This window comes from Eleutherodactylus coqui, chromosome 11, assembly GCF_035609145.1.
Source record: "Eleutherodactylus coqui strain aEleCoq1 chromosome 11, aEleCoq1.hap1, whole genome shotgun sequence".
Lineage (NCBI taxonomy): Eukaryota > Metazoa > Chordata > Amphibia > Anura > Eleutherodactylidae > Eleutherodactylus > Eleutherodactylus coqui.
Genome location: NC_089847.1, coordinates 79,261,016 through 79,276,572, shown reverse-complemented (window position 1 = coordinate 79,276,572; position 15,557 = coordinate 79,261,016). Strand labels below are relative to the sequence as shown.

General features: G+C 44.6%; 1 long non-coding RNA gene and 6 other non-coding genes across 7 annotated transcripts; all 7 read right to left on the bottom strand.

Moving 5' to 3' along the window:
* Positions 1–4,546: 4,546 nt before the first annotated feature.
* On the bottom strand, positions 4,547–11,079 carry LOC136582008 (uncharacterized). Its single transcript, XR_010787117.1, has 11 exons — positions 10,954–11,079; positions 10,644–10,734; positions 8,387–8,430; positions 8,160–8,207; positions 7,013–7,052; positions 6,717–6,746; positions 6,508–6,535; positions 6,222–6,345; positions 5,573–5,617; positions 4,906–4,929; positions 4,547–4,699 (listed from the first exon to the last, which is right to left on the bottom strand). It is a non-coding gene; the product is annotated as an uncharacterized lncRNA (long non-coding RNA).
* LOC136582920 (small nucleolar RNA SNORD31) lies at positions 4,785–4,852 on the bottom strand. Its single transcript, XR_010787247.1, has one exon. It is a non-coding gene; the product is annotated as a small nucleolar RNA SNORD31 (small nucleolar RNA).
* On the bottom strand, positions 5,686–5,758 carry LOC136582918 (small nucleolar RNA SNORD30). The gene has a single exon (XR_010787245.1). It is a non-coding gene; the product is annotated as a small nucleolar RNA SNORD30 (small nucleolar RNA).
* On the bottom strand, positions 6,408–6,472 carry LOC136582916 (small nucleolar RNA SNORD29). The gene has a single exon (XR_010787243.1). It is a non-coding gene; the product is annotated as a small nucleolar RNA SNORD29 (small nucleolar RNA).
* LOC136582921 (small nucleolar RNA SNORD31) lies at positions 6,607–6,678 on the bottom strand. The gene has a single exon (XR_010787248.1). It is a non-coding gene; the product is annotated as a small nucleolar RNA SNORD31 (small nucleolar RNA).
* Positions 6,844–6,970, bottom strand: LOC136582922 (small nucleolar RNA SNORD22). Its single transcript, XR_010787249.1, has one exon. It is a non-coding gene; the product is annotated as a small nucleolar RNA SNORD22 (small nucleolar RNA).
* LOC136582917 (small nucleolar RNA SNORD26) lies at positions 8,903–8,974 on the bottom strand. The gene has a single exon (XR_010787244.1). It is a non-coding gene; the product is annotated as a small nucleolar RNA SNORD26 (small nucleolar RNA).
* Positions 11,080–15,557: the final 4,478 nt, after the last annotated feature.

Genomic DNA, 15,557 nt, shown 5'->3' with positions numbered 1-15,557 from the left:
GGCACATAGGTTCCCCATTGCTATGCCCACGTGTGCAGCTCCTGATGGCGGTGGCACAGGATTCTATTTCTCATTGCTTCTGTACAGCATTGTGGGCTATCGCTCCGCCACTTTTAAAGAGGGTCGCTGCCTAGCCGTGCCAACCTCTGCAGTGTGTGCCTGCGGTCCCTCGTCATGGCAGACGCAATTCTAAATAGACATGAGCGTGGTGTGGCATGAGGGCAGCTGAAGGCTGCGCAGGGACACTTTGGTGTGCGCTGTGGGGGGGGAGGGGGGGCGGTTGGGCAGCATGTAACCCAGGAGAAGTGTCAGTGGAGTGTCATGCAGGCAGTGATTGTGCTTTGTTGGAGGTAGTGTGGTGCTTAGCAAAGGTATGCCATGCTAATGAGGGCTTTTCAGAAGTAAAAGTTGTTGGGAGGGGGGGGGCCCACTCTTGCCGGTATTGTGGCTTAATAGTGGGACCTGGGAACTTGAGATGCAGCCCAACATGTAGCCCCTCGCCTGCCCTATCCGTCACTGTGTCATTCCCATCACTTTCCTGAATTGCCCAGATTTTCACACATGAAAACCTTAGCGAGCATCGGCGAAATACAAAAATGTTCTGGTCGCCCATTGACTTCAATGGGGTTCGTTGTTCGAAACGAACCCTCGAGCATCACGGGAAGTTCGTTACGAATAACGAACACCCGAACATTTTGGTGTTCGCTCATCTCTATACATTACCTTATGGTGACAATCACCTTCGCTCCTGAGGAACTGTCCTGTATCAGGACAGGGAAATGCGTCGAGCCTTCTTGTTTAGCACTATTGATGTGCAATATAACAGTGTTACAACTGGGTACTCATACAGTTTTCCTGTTTAGCACCATCGATATGCAAAACAATATCGTGGTACAATTGGGTACTTATACATCACTCACGTACCGCATAATTATCTAAATGATCAAAGACCCATCATTTGGACGTGGGTAAATTTTTTGTGAATTGTGGGACTCAACTCTGTGCCCAACCATTACACAAAAACTTTATCATCTATCCTTATTAGCGGTACTTTAAAGACTCGTGTATATATATATATATATCCACGACGTCTTACGTTTACTAGTGAGTGAATAAAGAAAACCATAGCAACCCCCCTGAATTATCCAGGAGACGTGCTACCCTACACGATATTTTTTGTTATCTTTCTTTATCGTTTCAATGTTTGTGAGTGTTATATGTGAGCCCACGTTTTTAGAATCATTTAATAATTCATTAAAGGGGTTGTCCCGCGAAAGCAAGTGGGGTTATACACTTCTGTATGGCCATATTAAAGGGGTTGTCTCATGAAAGCATGTGGGGTTATACACTTCTGTATGGCCATATTAATGCACTTTGTAATGTACATTGTGCATTAATTATGAGCCATACAGAAGTTATTCACTTACCTGCTCCGTTGCTGGCGTCCCCGTCTCCATGGATCCGTCTAAAATTGCCTCTTCTGGCGATTTTAGACGCGCTTGCGCTGTGCGGTCTTCTGTCTTCTGAATGGGGCCGCTCGTGCCGGAGAGCGGCTCCTCGTAGCTCCGCCCCGTCACGTGTGCCGATTCCAGCCAATCAGGAGGCTGGAATCGGCAATGGACTGCACAGTGAAGAACCCGGCGGCCATCTTACTAAGGTAAGTAAGAAGGAAGAAGTCGCCGCAGCGCGGGGATTCGGGTAAGTACTACCAGTTTTGTTTTTTTTTAACACATGCATCGGGTTTGTCTCGCGCCGAACGGGGGAGCCTATTGAATTTAAAAAAAAAAAACGTTTCGGCGTGAGACAACCCCTTTAATGCACTTTGTAATGTACATTGTGCATTAAATATGAGCCAAACAGAAGTTATTCACTTACCTGTTCCGTTGCTAGCGTCCTCGTCTCCATGGTGCCATCTAATTTTCAGCGTCTAATCGCCCGATTAGACGCGCAGTCCGGTCTTCTGCTTTTCTCAATGGGGCCGCTCGTTCCAGAGAGCGGCTCCTCGTAGCTCCGCCCCGTGCAGATTCCAGCCAATCAGGAGGCTGGAATCGGCAATGGACCGCACAGAAGAGCTGCGGTCCACCGAGGGAGAAGATCCCGGCGGCCATCTTCACCAGGTAAGTAAGAAGTCACCGGAGCGCGGGGATTCAGGTAAGCACTGTCCGGTTTTTATTTTTAACCCCTGCATCGGGTTTGTCTCGTGCCGAACGGGGGGGGGGGGGGGGGGGGGGGGGCTATTGAAAAAAAAAAAAACTTGTTTCGGCGCAGGACAACCCCTTTAAGTTTTAATATTTATTATCTGTGAAGGGCCTGACTTAAAATATATAGATTTCTATAACACTGATTCCACAGTATACACACACACGTTGAAAAACAGTTTTACAAGGGATACAAAAGTCTGTAATGTTTAAGTAAACTATTGTTCTGCCAGTAGTTAATCTAAACATTACAGAATCTATACCACCTTACAACAGAATTAAGTGAGTTTGCCAAAAGTTTACTTTAAACCACTTAGAAAACCTGGAATATTTGGACAAACCAGCTTTGATTCTGTTGATCACTCAACCATCCTCCCATCTTTAGCGTATGAACTGCAGTTGATTGAATTAAACACAAGAAAAAGTTCAGCAGTTACAGGTAAAAAAGACAATTTGATTTAGCAAGACTCAAAAAAAAGTGACATTTTCAGATATGCCATGACTTTCAAGTTCTGTATCTTCCATGATGTATATGAACCCTGGGCAGAGCATTGCAGTTACAATTACTATGTGCCATTCACCTAGTCCAGGTTCCTCACACTGGTCTGTAGAGTTCCAGCAGCTTGCTTGTAGTCAGACAGATTGCTTTCTGGTAATAGTCTGTACAGCCTGCCTCCAGGAAGTGATTGTTCCAATTGGCTGAGCTGCAGCGCTTGAACCAGTCAGTGCATTGAATGGCCAGATGAATTCTTGAGTGCCACAGCTGAGCTATGTTATGAACTGGGTTACCAGGAAGCCGATGCTTCAGTCCTCCAGCAGCCAACTGAAGAGCATCTGACCTTAGCAAGGTACCCACACAATGCCTGCTAGACTATTGTAGCTAGGGCTTATAGCTAAATGCCCCAGCACAACCACTACTTGACTGCAGCTAAAATGTTTTAGGGAATTTTGCCCACTTCTAGCACTTTTGCTGCAGTAATCTATACTTTGCACAGCAGACTGGCTGACCTGAAAGCAGTCCTGACTTGGGCTGCTATGCAATGTATGCAGAACAGCTGGATGTAGGGCAACGCCTTTTAAAGGTGGTGGAATGGTTTGTGTAGCTAACCAAGCCATCCTCACATCTTCCACCATCATTCACAATAGGTGTAGCAATTGCAGCACAAAGCCACATTGAGAATTCTTGAATCATGTGCTGTGGAACAGGTCTACAAAATAAATAAACTGTATTCTAGATCTACAGCACATCTATTGCCTGTGACATGTAAGGCTTGAAGTCTGCAGCAATCAGTTTTGTGCCATCTTAAAGGGGTTGTCTTGCGCCAAAACGGGTTTTTCTTCTCCATAGGCCCCCCCCCCCCCCCCCCCAAACAACATCTTACCTGTATCCCCACTCTGCGACGTCTTCCTTCACCAAGATGGCCGCCGGGATCTTCACCCACAATGCACCGCAGGCTTTTTCCCATGGTGCACCATGGGCTCTGTGCGGTCCATTGCCCATTCCAGCCTCCTGATTGGCTGGAATCTGCACACGTGACAGGGCGGAGCTACGATGACCAGCTCTCCGGCACGAGCGGCCCCATTCACCAGGAAGAAGACCGCACAGCGCAAGTGGACGCCAGAAGAAAGCGAAATTAGACGGATCCATGGCGATGGGGACGCTAGCAACGGAGCAGGTAAGTGAATAACTTCTGTATGGCTCATATTTAATGCACAATGTATATTAAAGTGCATTAATATGGCCATACAGAAGTGCATAACCCCACTTGCTTTCGTGAGACAACCCCTTTAAGGCACCTTACAGTATAAGCATGCAAGGATTTTAAAGGTTTCCTTCACATTCAAGACAAGTCTAGAGGCATGAATTTCCTGATGACCCACAGCAAATATATTGTGTGTAAATCTTCCCTAAATGCTGGTATTCTCTATATCCTGCTAATTGTAGCTCTGTAGGATTCTGGTCTGTTAATACATGACTGAGGATAGGGACCATCTTTCCAGAAAGAAAGGGGAAGAGAAGGTTCCCCTGGTTTAAAAGTTAGGGGACTTTAGGTGATAATGGGATAGATCATTCCGATTGCCATGCTCTGCGTTGGTCACTTTTGAGTGACTGCTTACTGTCAATGGAGGTGGTCATGTGTGTAAGAGATGCTCCACCTCCTTTAGCAGCACTCAGTGCTGCTAGTAATACTCAGCTTAAACAGCACAGGAGCGATCACTGGGATGCAAGCATCACTAAGGAACACAATTTCTATAGGTTGAGTTGGGTAAAGACAATCTCTAGTCTGAACTTAAAACTAGGGTCTGCTGATCACCAACTCTGTTCAGTTCAATGATTTAGACACAGATTAAATCTTTAAAGCTATTAGATTTATTACATTACATGAACTAGATACATTTAACATATGCCCCACATTGGGTGGTCCTCCACCAGAATCCCAGCCCGGTCCAAATGCAGAGATAGGAGCATCAGTTGTGTTTGGTTTTAGGCACTTGCAAACCTATAATAAAGAAGTGTTACTCCAGAACATCTTATAACATTTTCTCCATACGAGAAACACTACAAGAATTATATAGTCATGGGGCAGAAGCTCAGAAGTTACCACTCAGTCACAGCCATCAGACTGGGGCGGTAGAACGTCATCACAGCCAAGCATGAGGGTATGTATAATGGTGCAGTTATACATTTTGTAGAACTGATGCTTACCTCAAGTATTCCAAACACCATGACCTGCGAAGAGATGGAACATGTTAGACTGTTCGATATCAGTACATTTCCTAATTATCTCATTAGGGGATCTCATCAGGATAGCGACGATCCTTGTCACAGCCAACACAAGTGCCAGCTCAGGGTATAGTGGATGATTCATCACTGGAGTCCCCTTTTGAAGGCTACTTTTTGCCAAGCAGAAGCAAGCTAGACACATCTTGCCCAAGTTCCAAATGCTCAATGACATATGGCATCCCTCATTTGTCTATTACAGATAATTAACACCTTATGTGCTAGCTCAAGGAACTAAAGCATCTTCAGACAAGTTATGCTTTTAGATACTGGTGCATGCCTTATAGGAAACTGCTTAAGAGTCACTTAAGCACAACAGGTATACATTCAGAATATAAAGTCTTTGTCAAGTGTCCATATAGAGTATGGCAACTAGTTAAGGTTCTGTTCTACCCTATGGAATGCCAAAGTTATAAACTGCATACAAGATGTTTGGGCATGTCTGTTAATGCAGAAGCTTCCGTTCTGAACAAACGGATAGAGATGCTTGTAGTGTACGAGGCCATGACATACCATATAAAAGACACTAAAGCTTCATTCTTAGCCATTTTAGCTTTGAAGTACTATTTAAGCAGTGGGATGAGAAACTTACCAGAACAATGCCATCCAATCCACTGAAGCCACCATCATCTTAACCCTGGAAGAGGAGACCAGTTATTACAAGACCACCAGAAATAAGTACAGACATTTTCCCTTCAGTATCCAAGCTGTCAGATAGTAAGGCTCATCAGAACTAGTCAGACGAACGAGATTCCATTAGATTAATATCATCATGTCAGCTGGAGAGACTGTATGGTAACAAGTGTGCCAATGTTATATAGTGTTGTGACTCAAGGATGCACTTAGAATAGTTGCACCAACAGCGTAGGCCTACAGCCCAACTACAAGTCTGTCATCCCATAACAATGTTTTGCTGTAGTGTATGAGGGCTTTCTTACAGACTTTAGAGAAAAGAAAGTTGGATATGCGAATGAGCGTTTTATTTTTTTTTAACAGAAAAGAACATGGTTACAAATCAGGAGCCCATTTACACATTGTTGCATGTAAACAGTGATTGTGTAGTCATTCACTGGTAAAGCAAGTGAGTCATCTGCCCGTATAAACAGGTTGTACAGGGGAACAGTCCTTGTTCACTCGTGCGAATAGGGAGTTTGTGAACAGCTCCAATTCTTCCCCAAGTGAAAATGAGTATACTCTAGGCAGCAGACAGACTCCACAATAATGGTAGTTTGAGGTTTTACCTGGCACTTTATGTAGAACTGAAGCTTGGGAACCTGCAGTCCATCAAGGGTGAACTTCATATCTTGCAGCTTAACTCATTGTGAAGTTTCTATAAAGCTCCTTAATCCTCGATGCATTAGTGCCCTGCAGGAGACGGACTCGTTAGATTTGTACTTACAATCTAGAATGACGTCTGCAGATGAGAAACTGCTCAGGTGTTCATGCATTTTCATTTGATATCAAAGTGAGCTAGTTAGACTCATCATTGCAGTTGTACCCTCAGTACAGCACAGTCTAGTTACCTACCTGGCATGTAGATACATCTCCAGTATTCCTGCAAGGAAAGGTATATGTTTAAGATTCTATTGTACTAACTACTATTGGGAAATCATAACAGGATTGAAGAGAAATTCAGCATATACCAATCAGTCACCAAATATCAGACTGGGGCGGTAAAGAGAGGTCATCACAAGTCTCGAGATAGAATCATAGCTCTGCATGCCACACTACGTTACCTTGTAAATTCCTCCAGACCTCCACAACACCTGAAAAAAGTAAACACAAGTTTAGTAGTGACAAGATACTGCAAGTCAGAGCCTGAGCTTCTACCAAACTGCCCCATGGCATATAGAGAACAAATCACCCCTAGTCAGACTGTTCCTGCTGGAACATGGCATCCTTCCTCTCCTACTGACGATGCCAGTGGGTTCACCTTTTCAGGCTCTGGCACCATACAGAAGGTCGGACATGTGAAGATTCATCATTAGGATGGACTACAGATACATGCAAGCCAAGCCCCATTTATCCTTACCTTGATGTTCTTCTGAAATGCATTCAAGCCAGTGTTTGCTCTGCAGAAAACAAGATGAGTATTACAATACGAGGTATAAAAATGGTTAACAAATTTAAAGCATCTATGCTCCATCAGAACTCCACCATGCTATATGTGTTCTTCACTGCAGTTCAGACGAACGAGACTTTAAAGTCATCATTTGGAGCATACATTATGGACTCTGGCCAAGTACAGTTTCCCTATTCAGCTCATGATACACAAGAACCTAAGGGAGAACAAGCTGCCAGTCTAGGTATATGGGGATAACCAAAGACTCGTTCATATACTTGTTATAAGATTTGCCAGAGAATAGCCAGGCTAATGAAGGGATATAGTGCATTGTGCATCAAGAAACATTTAGGGAAATTTGATAGCTTTAGCAACTTTCTTTAAAGGGGTGTCAGTTACCAGACACCAATCCTATAGTAGATGTACCAAGATAATAAACTGATTACTTCTCTGCTGCCAGGAACCAATACTGCTGTGCCGCTATGGTCCTGACAGCAGAGTGGCACGTACTCAGTTTATACTACCTACAGGCACCCCATTTCTCTAAACTGTCAAGGGGTTAGGAGTTAACAGAATGTTGTCCAGTAAGGCTGTCTGCAGACAGCCAGGTTGGATCCCGCTGCGATAAATTGTGCCCCTGCAGAGACCTGCGGCTCACCCGCTCCTAGAGTCTTTGCGCTGTGTGCCAGCCGCTGCCCAGCCAGCACACGAGTGGAGCTGGCCCGTTACTACTGATGTTTCTGTGCAGGCCTTTGAAACCCACACAGAAATAAAACATGCTGCGATTTGCTTTCCATGCTTTCATGTGGACAAAGCGCAGCTGTGTGCATAGGATTGCATTAGATAATGCAATCCTATGCAAGCACAGGTAGAAATTCTGCAGGAAATCCCACCTCAGAATTTCTGCCCATGTGCAGGGGGCCTAACTCACAAGCCCTTTAAAGTTAAAAAAAAAAAAAAGAACTCTTGCAGTGATGAACCTTGCTGGCAATAAACAGCAGGTCCACAAAGGGTACATTGAGTGTAAAGTATTGTATTTGGGACTCAAGCAGCTGGTGGAACAAGTTGGACTACATTGGCCTTTTATAGCTGCATACAGTAATTCTAGAAGACTTACCTTTTTTATTCAAAACCAGTTATTAAAGCTTGAAAGGTGCAAGCAGCTCTGAGGGAAGAACAACAAAGTTGGTTAATCCATCACACCAGAGAATGGAGGGGAAAAAACCTACAGCCTCAGCTCAGAATTTAAGGTGGCATCACTAACAAGTCAGATATATGCTTGTCTATATAATTCATCAGTGATGAGGCACAAAATACACAAGTTACAGGGTCACAAAGACTCACCTGCACCAGCAGTCATCCAACATCTTCATAGGAGCAGCGAAGCACTACAGGAGAATGGAAAGCCATGTTACAGCAGACCGCTTTATGCCATGTCACATATGCTTTAAGACAGTAATTGCTTGTAGTCACTTAAAGCAACTCTGGTTTCAGGACAAAGGTCTGTCCCGCTCAGTTCTCTGCTGCCCCTCCAATCCACATATTCAGCTGTCCATGACAGCTGCAGCAATTTTCTGACTTTATACTAGTCATGTGAGCAACTCTAGCCAATCAAGTTAGATAACCAGTCAAGATGCAAACTAGTGGACATGTTAGAGACCTGCAGGCAGTATACACCCTCTGGTCCCAGGAAAGACTATGGTCCCAAAACTGGAGGGTTGCTTTAATTTTACATTAAGCCTTAAGCACAGACCAACTTCATATCGGGAGGTCTGACCCCACAATCATAGCTTATCCCAATGACAGTGTAATTGTGCACAGAATGTGCTCACATCACATGAGACCACTTCAAGTACAATGGCCACTCAGTCAGTGAGGTTCTCTCCACTGTCAGCTCAGGAAGAGAGAGTTCAAGTAGTATCATCTTTGTGGCTCATGTACGAGACTGCTTCGTTGTCTCAAGGCAAGAGCGGTCTCCGCTGTACAATAAGTGATATAAGAGCCTAGAGATGTTAGTGTCTGCAGGCCAGAAGTGACTATTGGAAGCCTCCAAATGGGAAACTATGCTACTTAAAGGGGTTGTATCAGAGACAACTTGACTTCTAGCCACAGGATAGGCGATGGATTTGGTGAGACACCAGCCAGACCAAAGAACAATGGGTACAGCAAGTCCAGTGAGGGACACAGGATTCCCCATACTCAGGAGCAGTGGTGTGAGGCCTTATACCATGTTTCCCCAAATATAAGACAGTGTCTTATATTAATTTTTGTTCAAAAAAGGTTTAACTTTTTTACATGTATAGCTGCCTGGACACTATTTAAATTGACTTAATTACCTGTTAGCAGGGCTTAATTTTGGAGTAAGGCTTATATTTCAAGCATCCACAAATTCTGGAAAATCATGCCATGTCTTATTTTCAGGGAAATGGGGTAACAGCAAGACCCACAATCAGAGTAAATCATTTTCATAGTCTTGAATACATTGATTCTACAGATCATTTGCAGCAATCCTCTTGGCCATGTGCTGTGCAAGTGACCAAGAAAGTCTCATTGACTTAAGTCCTGCTGGAGGTCACTAAGTGCCCATAAGGGGAAACCAATCTAGGCAAAGTGATCTGATGCAGCAGAACACCTATTTACAGGTATGGCTGAAACCCATTTGTCAGTGTTAAAGTTAACGTTTACAATGGTGAAAAGCTGATGCAACAAACTTGTGTCTGTCACAGTAACTGGCCCCTGAGCAGTGACAAGGGGGCTTACAACTCAAGAGCCCCCATCCCAGGACCACTCAGCTATAAGAGGTTTAATTCCAAAATGCTATTCTCCAGATATTGATTCTCAGCTTTCTGCTCATTACCAGGAAAAAGAAAGGAGGCGGCACTTGCACCTGACAGTCGGGATCCCCGGAGCACATGTGCAGCGGCCGGCCACCTACTACAGTTGTGCTGTTATTTATTGCCATAGAATTGTCAGTTATCCTCGCAAGCAGCAGAAAACCCTGAGGAATCAATATCTGGAGAATGGAGCATTTCAGAAATCATACAGGCAAGTACTGGTTTGGATTTTGAACATATTGAAATAAGATTCTAAAGATGTAACAGACCTAAATTGTTCTGCCAAGTTCCAGAATACCCATAACTACCATACAGGGACCACGCCTTGTTCAGTCATGTGCCCCATTAATGCCGACTCCAGGATCACCTGCATCCGATATCACCCCCACATAGTGTCATTTCACAGAAGTATTACAGATCTGAACAGAACTCAAATTTAAGTCCATAACACAGGGGGCTACAACTGTTTGAGGTGGGGCTGGGAGTACAGACTTTAGTGTGGGAGGGGAAGCAGGCGGCAAAAAAAAACGTGGGCATTCTCTTGTAGAATAAGAGTGACATGGACTAAGTATTAATACCCAGCAAAAAAAATAAATTAAAAGTTTTTATAACTAGAACACATCCCTCCATTCCACAACCTTATGCTGTTATACTGAGAGAGAAAAAAGTGTATCACTGGAGTACAAGGGAGTAGTTTACGGTTTATAAGGCTAAAGTTAGTATCACCACTAAGGGGTTAATAATGCACCGATAAATTCAGCACCTACAATAAAGTGATGCTTTCTTCAGGAGGGTCACAGATGCAGAGACTGTCGGGAGGGTCCGTCCCCTTACAGTCCGCCCGGGAACAGCAGGCACCTAGAGGGACAGAGAAGTCCGATTAGTACTGGAGAGCGGGCCGGGCACCACGTGGGGGATGGCGGGCTCGCATGGCTCAGAGACAAAGCTGTCCTCACAAGTCTCAGAACAGGTCTGTGAATAGTCTCATCCCGGCCGCGGGGCTCATACACTGCAGGGCACACCGTCTCGCTGCAGAGGCCTGGCGCCACTGCTGCAGGCCGCCGCAGTACAACTCACCATCGCTAGCTGCATGCCGTCCGAAATGGCCGATTGTAAGCGAGCGTGCGCTTTTATAGCAAAGGGCAACGCAAAGCATGACGGGGAGGTATGCCTGTGCGCAGACTCCAACACCTTCTCTTTTTTTTTCTTCGATCAGCTTTATCAACAACGGGCAGTAAGCATTGTGGGTGCTATTAGTAAAGTGGCGGGAGGCATATTAACACATTCTGCCGCAGTTCTCCGGCGCGGCCGATTCACCCAATCAGCTGGCTGGAATCGGCACATGTGACTACACAGCGTGCACGCGGATTGCCTGCAGTAGCCGTGTGCACTACACAGTATAGTTAAGCAGCCGTGCACTACACACTCCACTTAAGCAGCACGGGGTTAGGTTTAGGGTTAGGGTTAACTAAACCTAACCCTAACCCCAACCCTAAACCTAACCCTAAACACTAACCCTAAACCTTAACCCTAAAGCTTAACCCTAACCCCAACCCTAACCCTAAACAGTATCCGTAAACCTAACCCTAAACCCTAACCCCGTGCTGCTTAAGTGGAGTGTGTAGTGCACGGCTGCTTAACTATACTGTGTAGTGCACACGGCTGCTGCAGGCAATCCGCGTGCACGCTGTGTAGTCACATGTGCCGATTCCAGCCAGCTGATTGGGTGAATCGGCCGCGCCGGAGAACTGCGGCAGAATGTGTTAATATGCTGGCGGGAGCGCGTCGCTGAGGATTCTGGGATTGGCTTTATGCTTTTCAACAGAATTAAAATGCGCAGCTTTATTAATACCAAAACATTAGCAACCAATGACATTAGTGGTTCACGCGAGGAAGGCATATATCTATATTACACTCAAGTTCGGCAGTATGGAGTAATTCCAGCAACCTCATTGGTTCTGATTCAAAATTCCATCAAGCTGATTAGTTGTTTGGGTTTTCTGATTCAACCTGATTGGTTGTTCGGGTTCCCTGATTCAATCTGATTGGTTGTTAGTGCCGAACTTGAGTGTAATATAGATACATGCATGGGGAAGTAAGTGGCTGGTTGCTAGAAGCTACACTTTCTGATGACCAGCTTTTATGTGGAGAGATGAGGACGGGTGTGATAAACCGGAATGCGTCATGACTGCGGCAATACCAACTTTATGGAGTCATTTTTTACGTATAACTTCTTTTGCGCACTTGGAGAAAAATAATTTCTGTTGCCGCATTATAAGACCCGTAATATTTTTCCATCGACTGAGCTGTATAAGGGCTTATTTTACTGCGTTTAGGATTGTTAAAGTCGTTTACTACTTTTGCACACTAAAAACACTTTTTTAAAGAGCGCCGCACTCCAAGACGTGTAAGGGCTTATTCAGACGACCGTATATCGACCGCGTATTCACGCCGGCTGATATACGGCGTCCCTCTCTGCAGGGGGAGGAGGCTGGAAGAGCCGGGAGCAGTGCACTGAGCTCCCACCTGCTCTCCGTCAACTCTCCACCCCCTCTCTGCCCCTCTGCACTAGTTCAATGAGGGGAGGCTGGATGGGGGTGGAGCTAATTCTGGTAACTTGGCCCTGCCCCCGTCCCGCCTCCTGTCATTGCAAATAGTGTAGAGAGGTGGAAAGTTGGCACTGCTCCTGGCTCTTTCAGCCTCCTCCCCCTGCAGAGAGAGACGCCATATATCGGCTGGCATGAATACCCGGCCAATATACGTTCGTCTAAAGCCGCCCTTAAAGAGCGCCGCACTCCAAGATGTGTAAGACTAATTTTTCCACCAAGGAAGCGGTGTGAGGTCTTGTTCTTCGCAGGATGAGTTCGGCCGGATTCCCACAAGCCTAAGTGCACACCAAAAAGTTGCGTGAGCACAATACACAGAAAACAGAAGAATTGATTTTAATGGGGTCGTTCACATGCGCGTATTTGATCTAGACAGTTTGGTCACGCAAAAAAATAGAAAAAACAGGCGTGCTCCGTTTTCCTGTGCATTTGCGCAGAGAAAGAACACATCTTGAACTCCTTAAGCTACTTAGCGAATGGCTGAGAGCATCGCTGCGTCTTCTTTTTTTGAGTGCACAACTTGTATGCATAAAAAGTACAGTAAAAAATGCAGTTATGCGCGCAAATACACGACACCCGATGCTCAGAAACGACCTGCAAGTACGCATATTCTGGTGTAAAAAGCCTTATAGCTTTATTGGTACCATTTTGGAGTACATGCGACTTTTTATTTTTATTGCATTTTTGTCTGAGGCGGACGGACTAAAAAATTGCAATTCTCTCATTTTTTTTTTGTGTCATTCACAGTGTGGGATTAATAACATAATATTTTAATTGCAGGGGCTTTATGTGGCACAGAGTGTTAAGGCAGCAGTGTGCAGCCCTACACTCCCACTCACGACCTGAAGGTAGCAGGCTCAATCCCTGCGTGTTTCAGGTAGCCGACTCAAGGTTGACTCAGCCTTCCATCCTTTCAAGGTTGGTAAAATGAGTACCCAGCTCATTAAGCTTATTCATAAAATAACATTTTATTTTTTTTTACAGTGTTTTTACTCCCTCGAGGGGATTTAACGATGTGATTATACGATTGCATACATAGTTGTGAGGGTATATATATATATTGCCATATGTTTTTTATGCTTTATACCTATATGCAAGTTCTATTCAATTCCAAATGAGAAAAAACTTAATACGTCGCATTATACCAGATATGCCAAAGGCCTTGCCAGGCGAAGACAAAATGTATCTTGAACACAAGAAGAATCGGACAAGGACGTGTACTTGGCTGTTTTCCCAGAAGCCCATATCAAGATGTTCAACCATGTACATAATTTTCACTGTCTCAGGCCGGAAATCCGGACTTCCCATATATGGAGAATGCATGCTTGGCCGCTTTCTTGGAATTGAGTGTGTGATTCTTTGCACTGGAGTTAATTGAATACGTGATTTTCTGTACATAAGCCAGAGGCGCCATATCAAGATAACGACTGTTTTCACTGTCTTAGGCCGGAAATCCGGACTTCCCATATATGGTTATGAGCCCATCACCTCTTGCTGGTGATGAGACAAAGGGTATAAGATCTCATGTAATCTGTAATAAAGAGCGAAGCGCAGCCATGTCCCGTGTGAGAAACTATACCAGACCTCCGTGTGGTGTTTTCTTCTTATCACCGGCAGCGGGGCAAGTGGAGTGGGCCTGATTGGTGCTGTACTTAGAATTTTACCCTGACAAATGGCGCAACCAACTGGGGCGACAAAGCCAGAGCCTACAACGCATTCCACCCGGATCCACGCCACGGAAAAGCCGTCCTGCTGCAAACTGAGCCTGATCAACTCATAGAACTCCAGGTAAGACCAGCATATATTTATGTTGTGTTTTACGCTGAGAGTCTTGCAGCAGGAGGGACTATCTGTGGTTTGTGACCGGACGGGTTGGGTTAAGAGTTCTACACGGTAACTCGTGCGGGCTCCGGGTTTGCCGTCATGGACCACTGACCGTGATATGCGCACCAATCGGTCACCCGGAAACTAGTCTGTAGTTTATTTGTACTTTGAAGTCCGTAGTATTTTAGCAATAGTGAAGGTTGTTTGTTGTATCTGCAGAATTTTTTTTCTCTTACTTTTCATTTGGTCTCACAGAAGAAGGAACCCTCCGTTTTAGTTTAGTTTAGTTGTTGATGATTTAGCTGAGGAGAGGGATGCACTCTTTGGGACTGGTTTCATAGAAGAAGATGCCTTCGGTTGTTTTGCCATATATATGGGGGCTGACAATTCGGGTCAGAAGGATGCACTCTATGGAGCGTGTTATTATTATTATTGTTGTTGTTGTTCTAATATGCGTAAGATCTTATTAAAGAAGACAGAGCCCCTCAAGGGCCGCCGCCGTGCGGATGAATTTGTAAACTGTAAGAAAACTTATGAAAATGTGTGACATCGACCCGCACGGTAGATTACAAAAATGGTGTCTGGGAGGGAGGTCTTTAGGACCGAGAGGTGCCTTGGAAGACCAAGGGTTGCTAGAAAGTGCTGGAGGAGGAGGAGAGAGAGAGACAGAGAAAGTTAGGTATGTACACATTATTTGTTTAAGAAAGTATCCGTAAGTGAAATGTTGAAAAGTACAGTAAGTGATCAAGAGGGCGTCAGGAGAGTGTCTATTGAAGGTTATATTGGCAGCTAGGTAGGGAGAAAGTGCTGAAGGAACAAGCAAAGTCAAGAAGAAAGTTACAATGCATGTGATTTGTTGGCAGAGAGAAGAAAATGTGTATAATACAAGATAGATAATAGATATGGATATATATGTGTGTATATATGTATATACTGTATGTGCAAATAGTTAACTGAGCTTGCTTTTAGAAGAGAAGGTTTTGTTGACATGTAGCTGCGAGTCTGTGTAAGCTTTTCAAGGTCAAGAAGATAACAAAGCGAGAGAAAATGCAATAACAACCCTGGAAAATATCTCTGCTTGCTGTAAAGGAATGAAGGCTTGAAATGAATTTAATTAATTATACTGTCTTAGTAGGCAGGAAATATAGCAATTTCTAAGGTATATTCTTACTTATACAGAGGTTGAAAATGAATGTTGCAAGGTCCCAGCATATGTGTTATTTATGAGTTCAAATGCAGGCAATAGTTAAG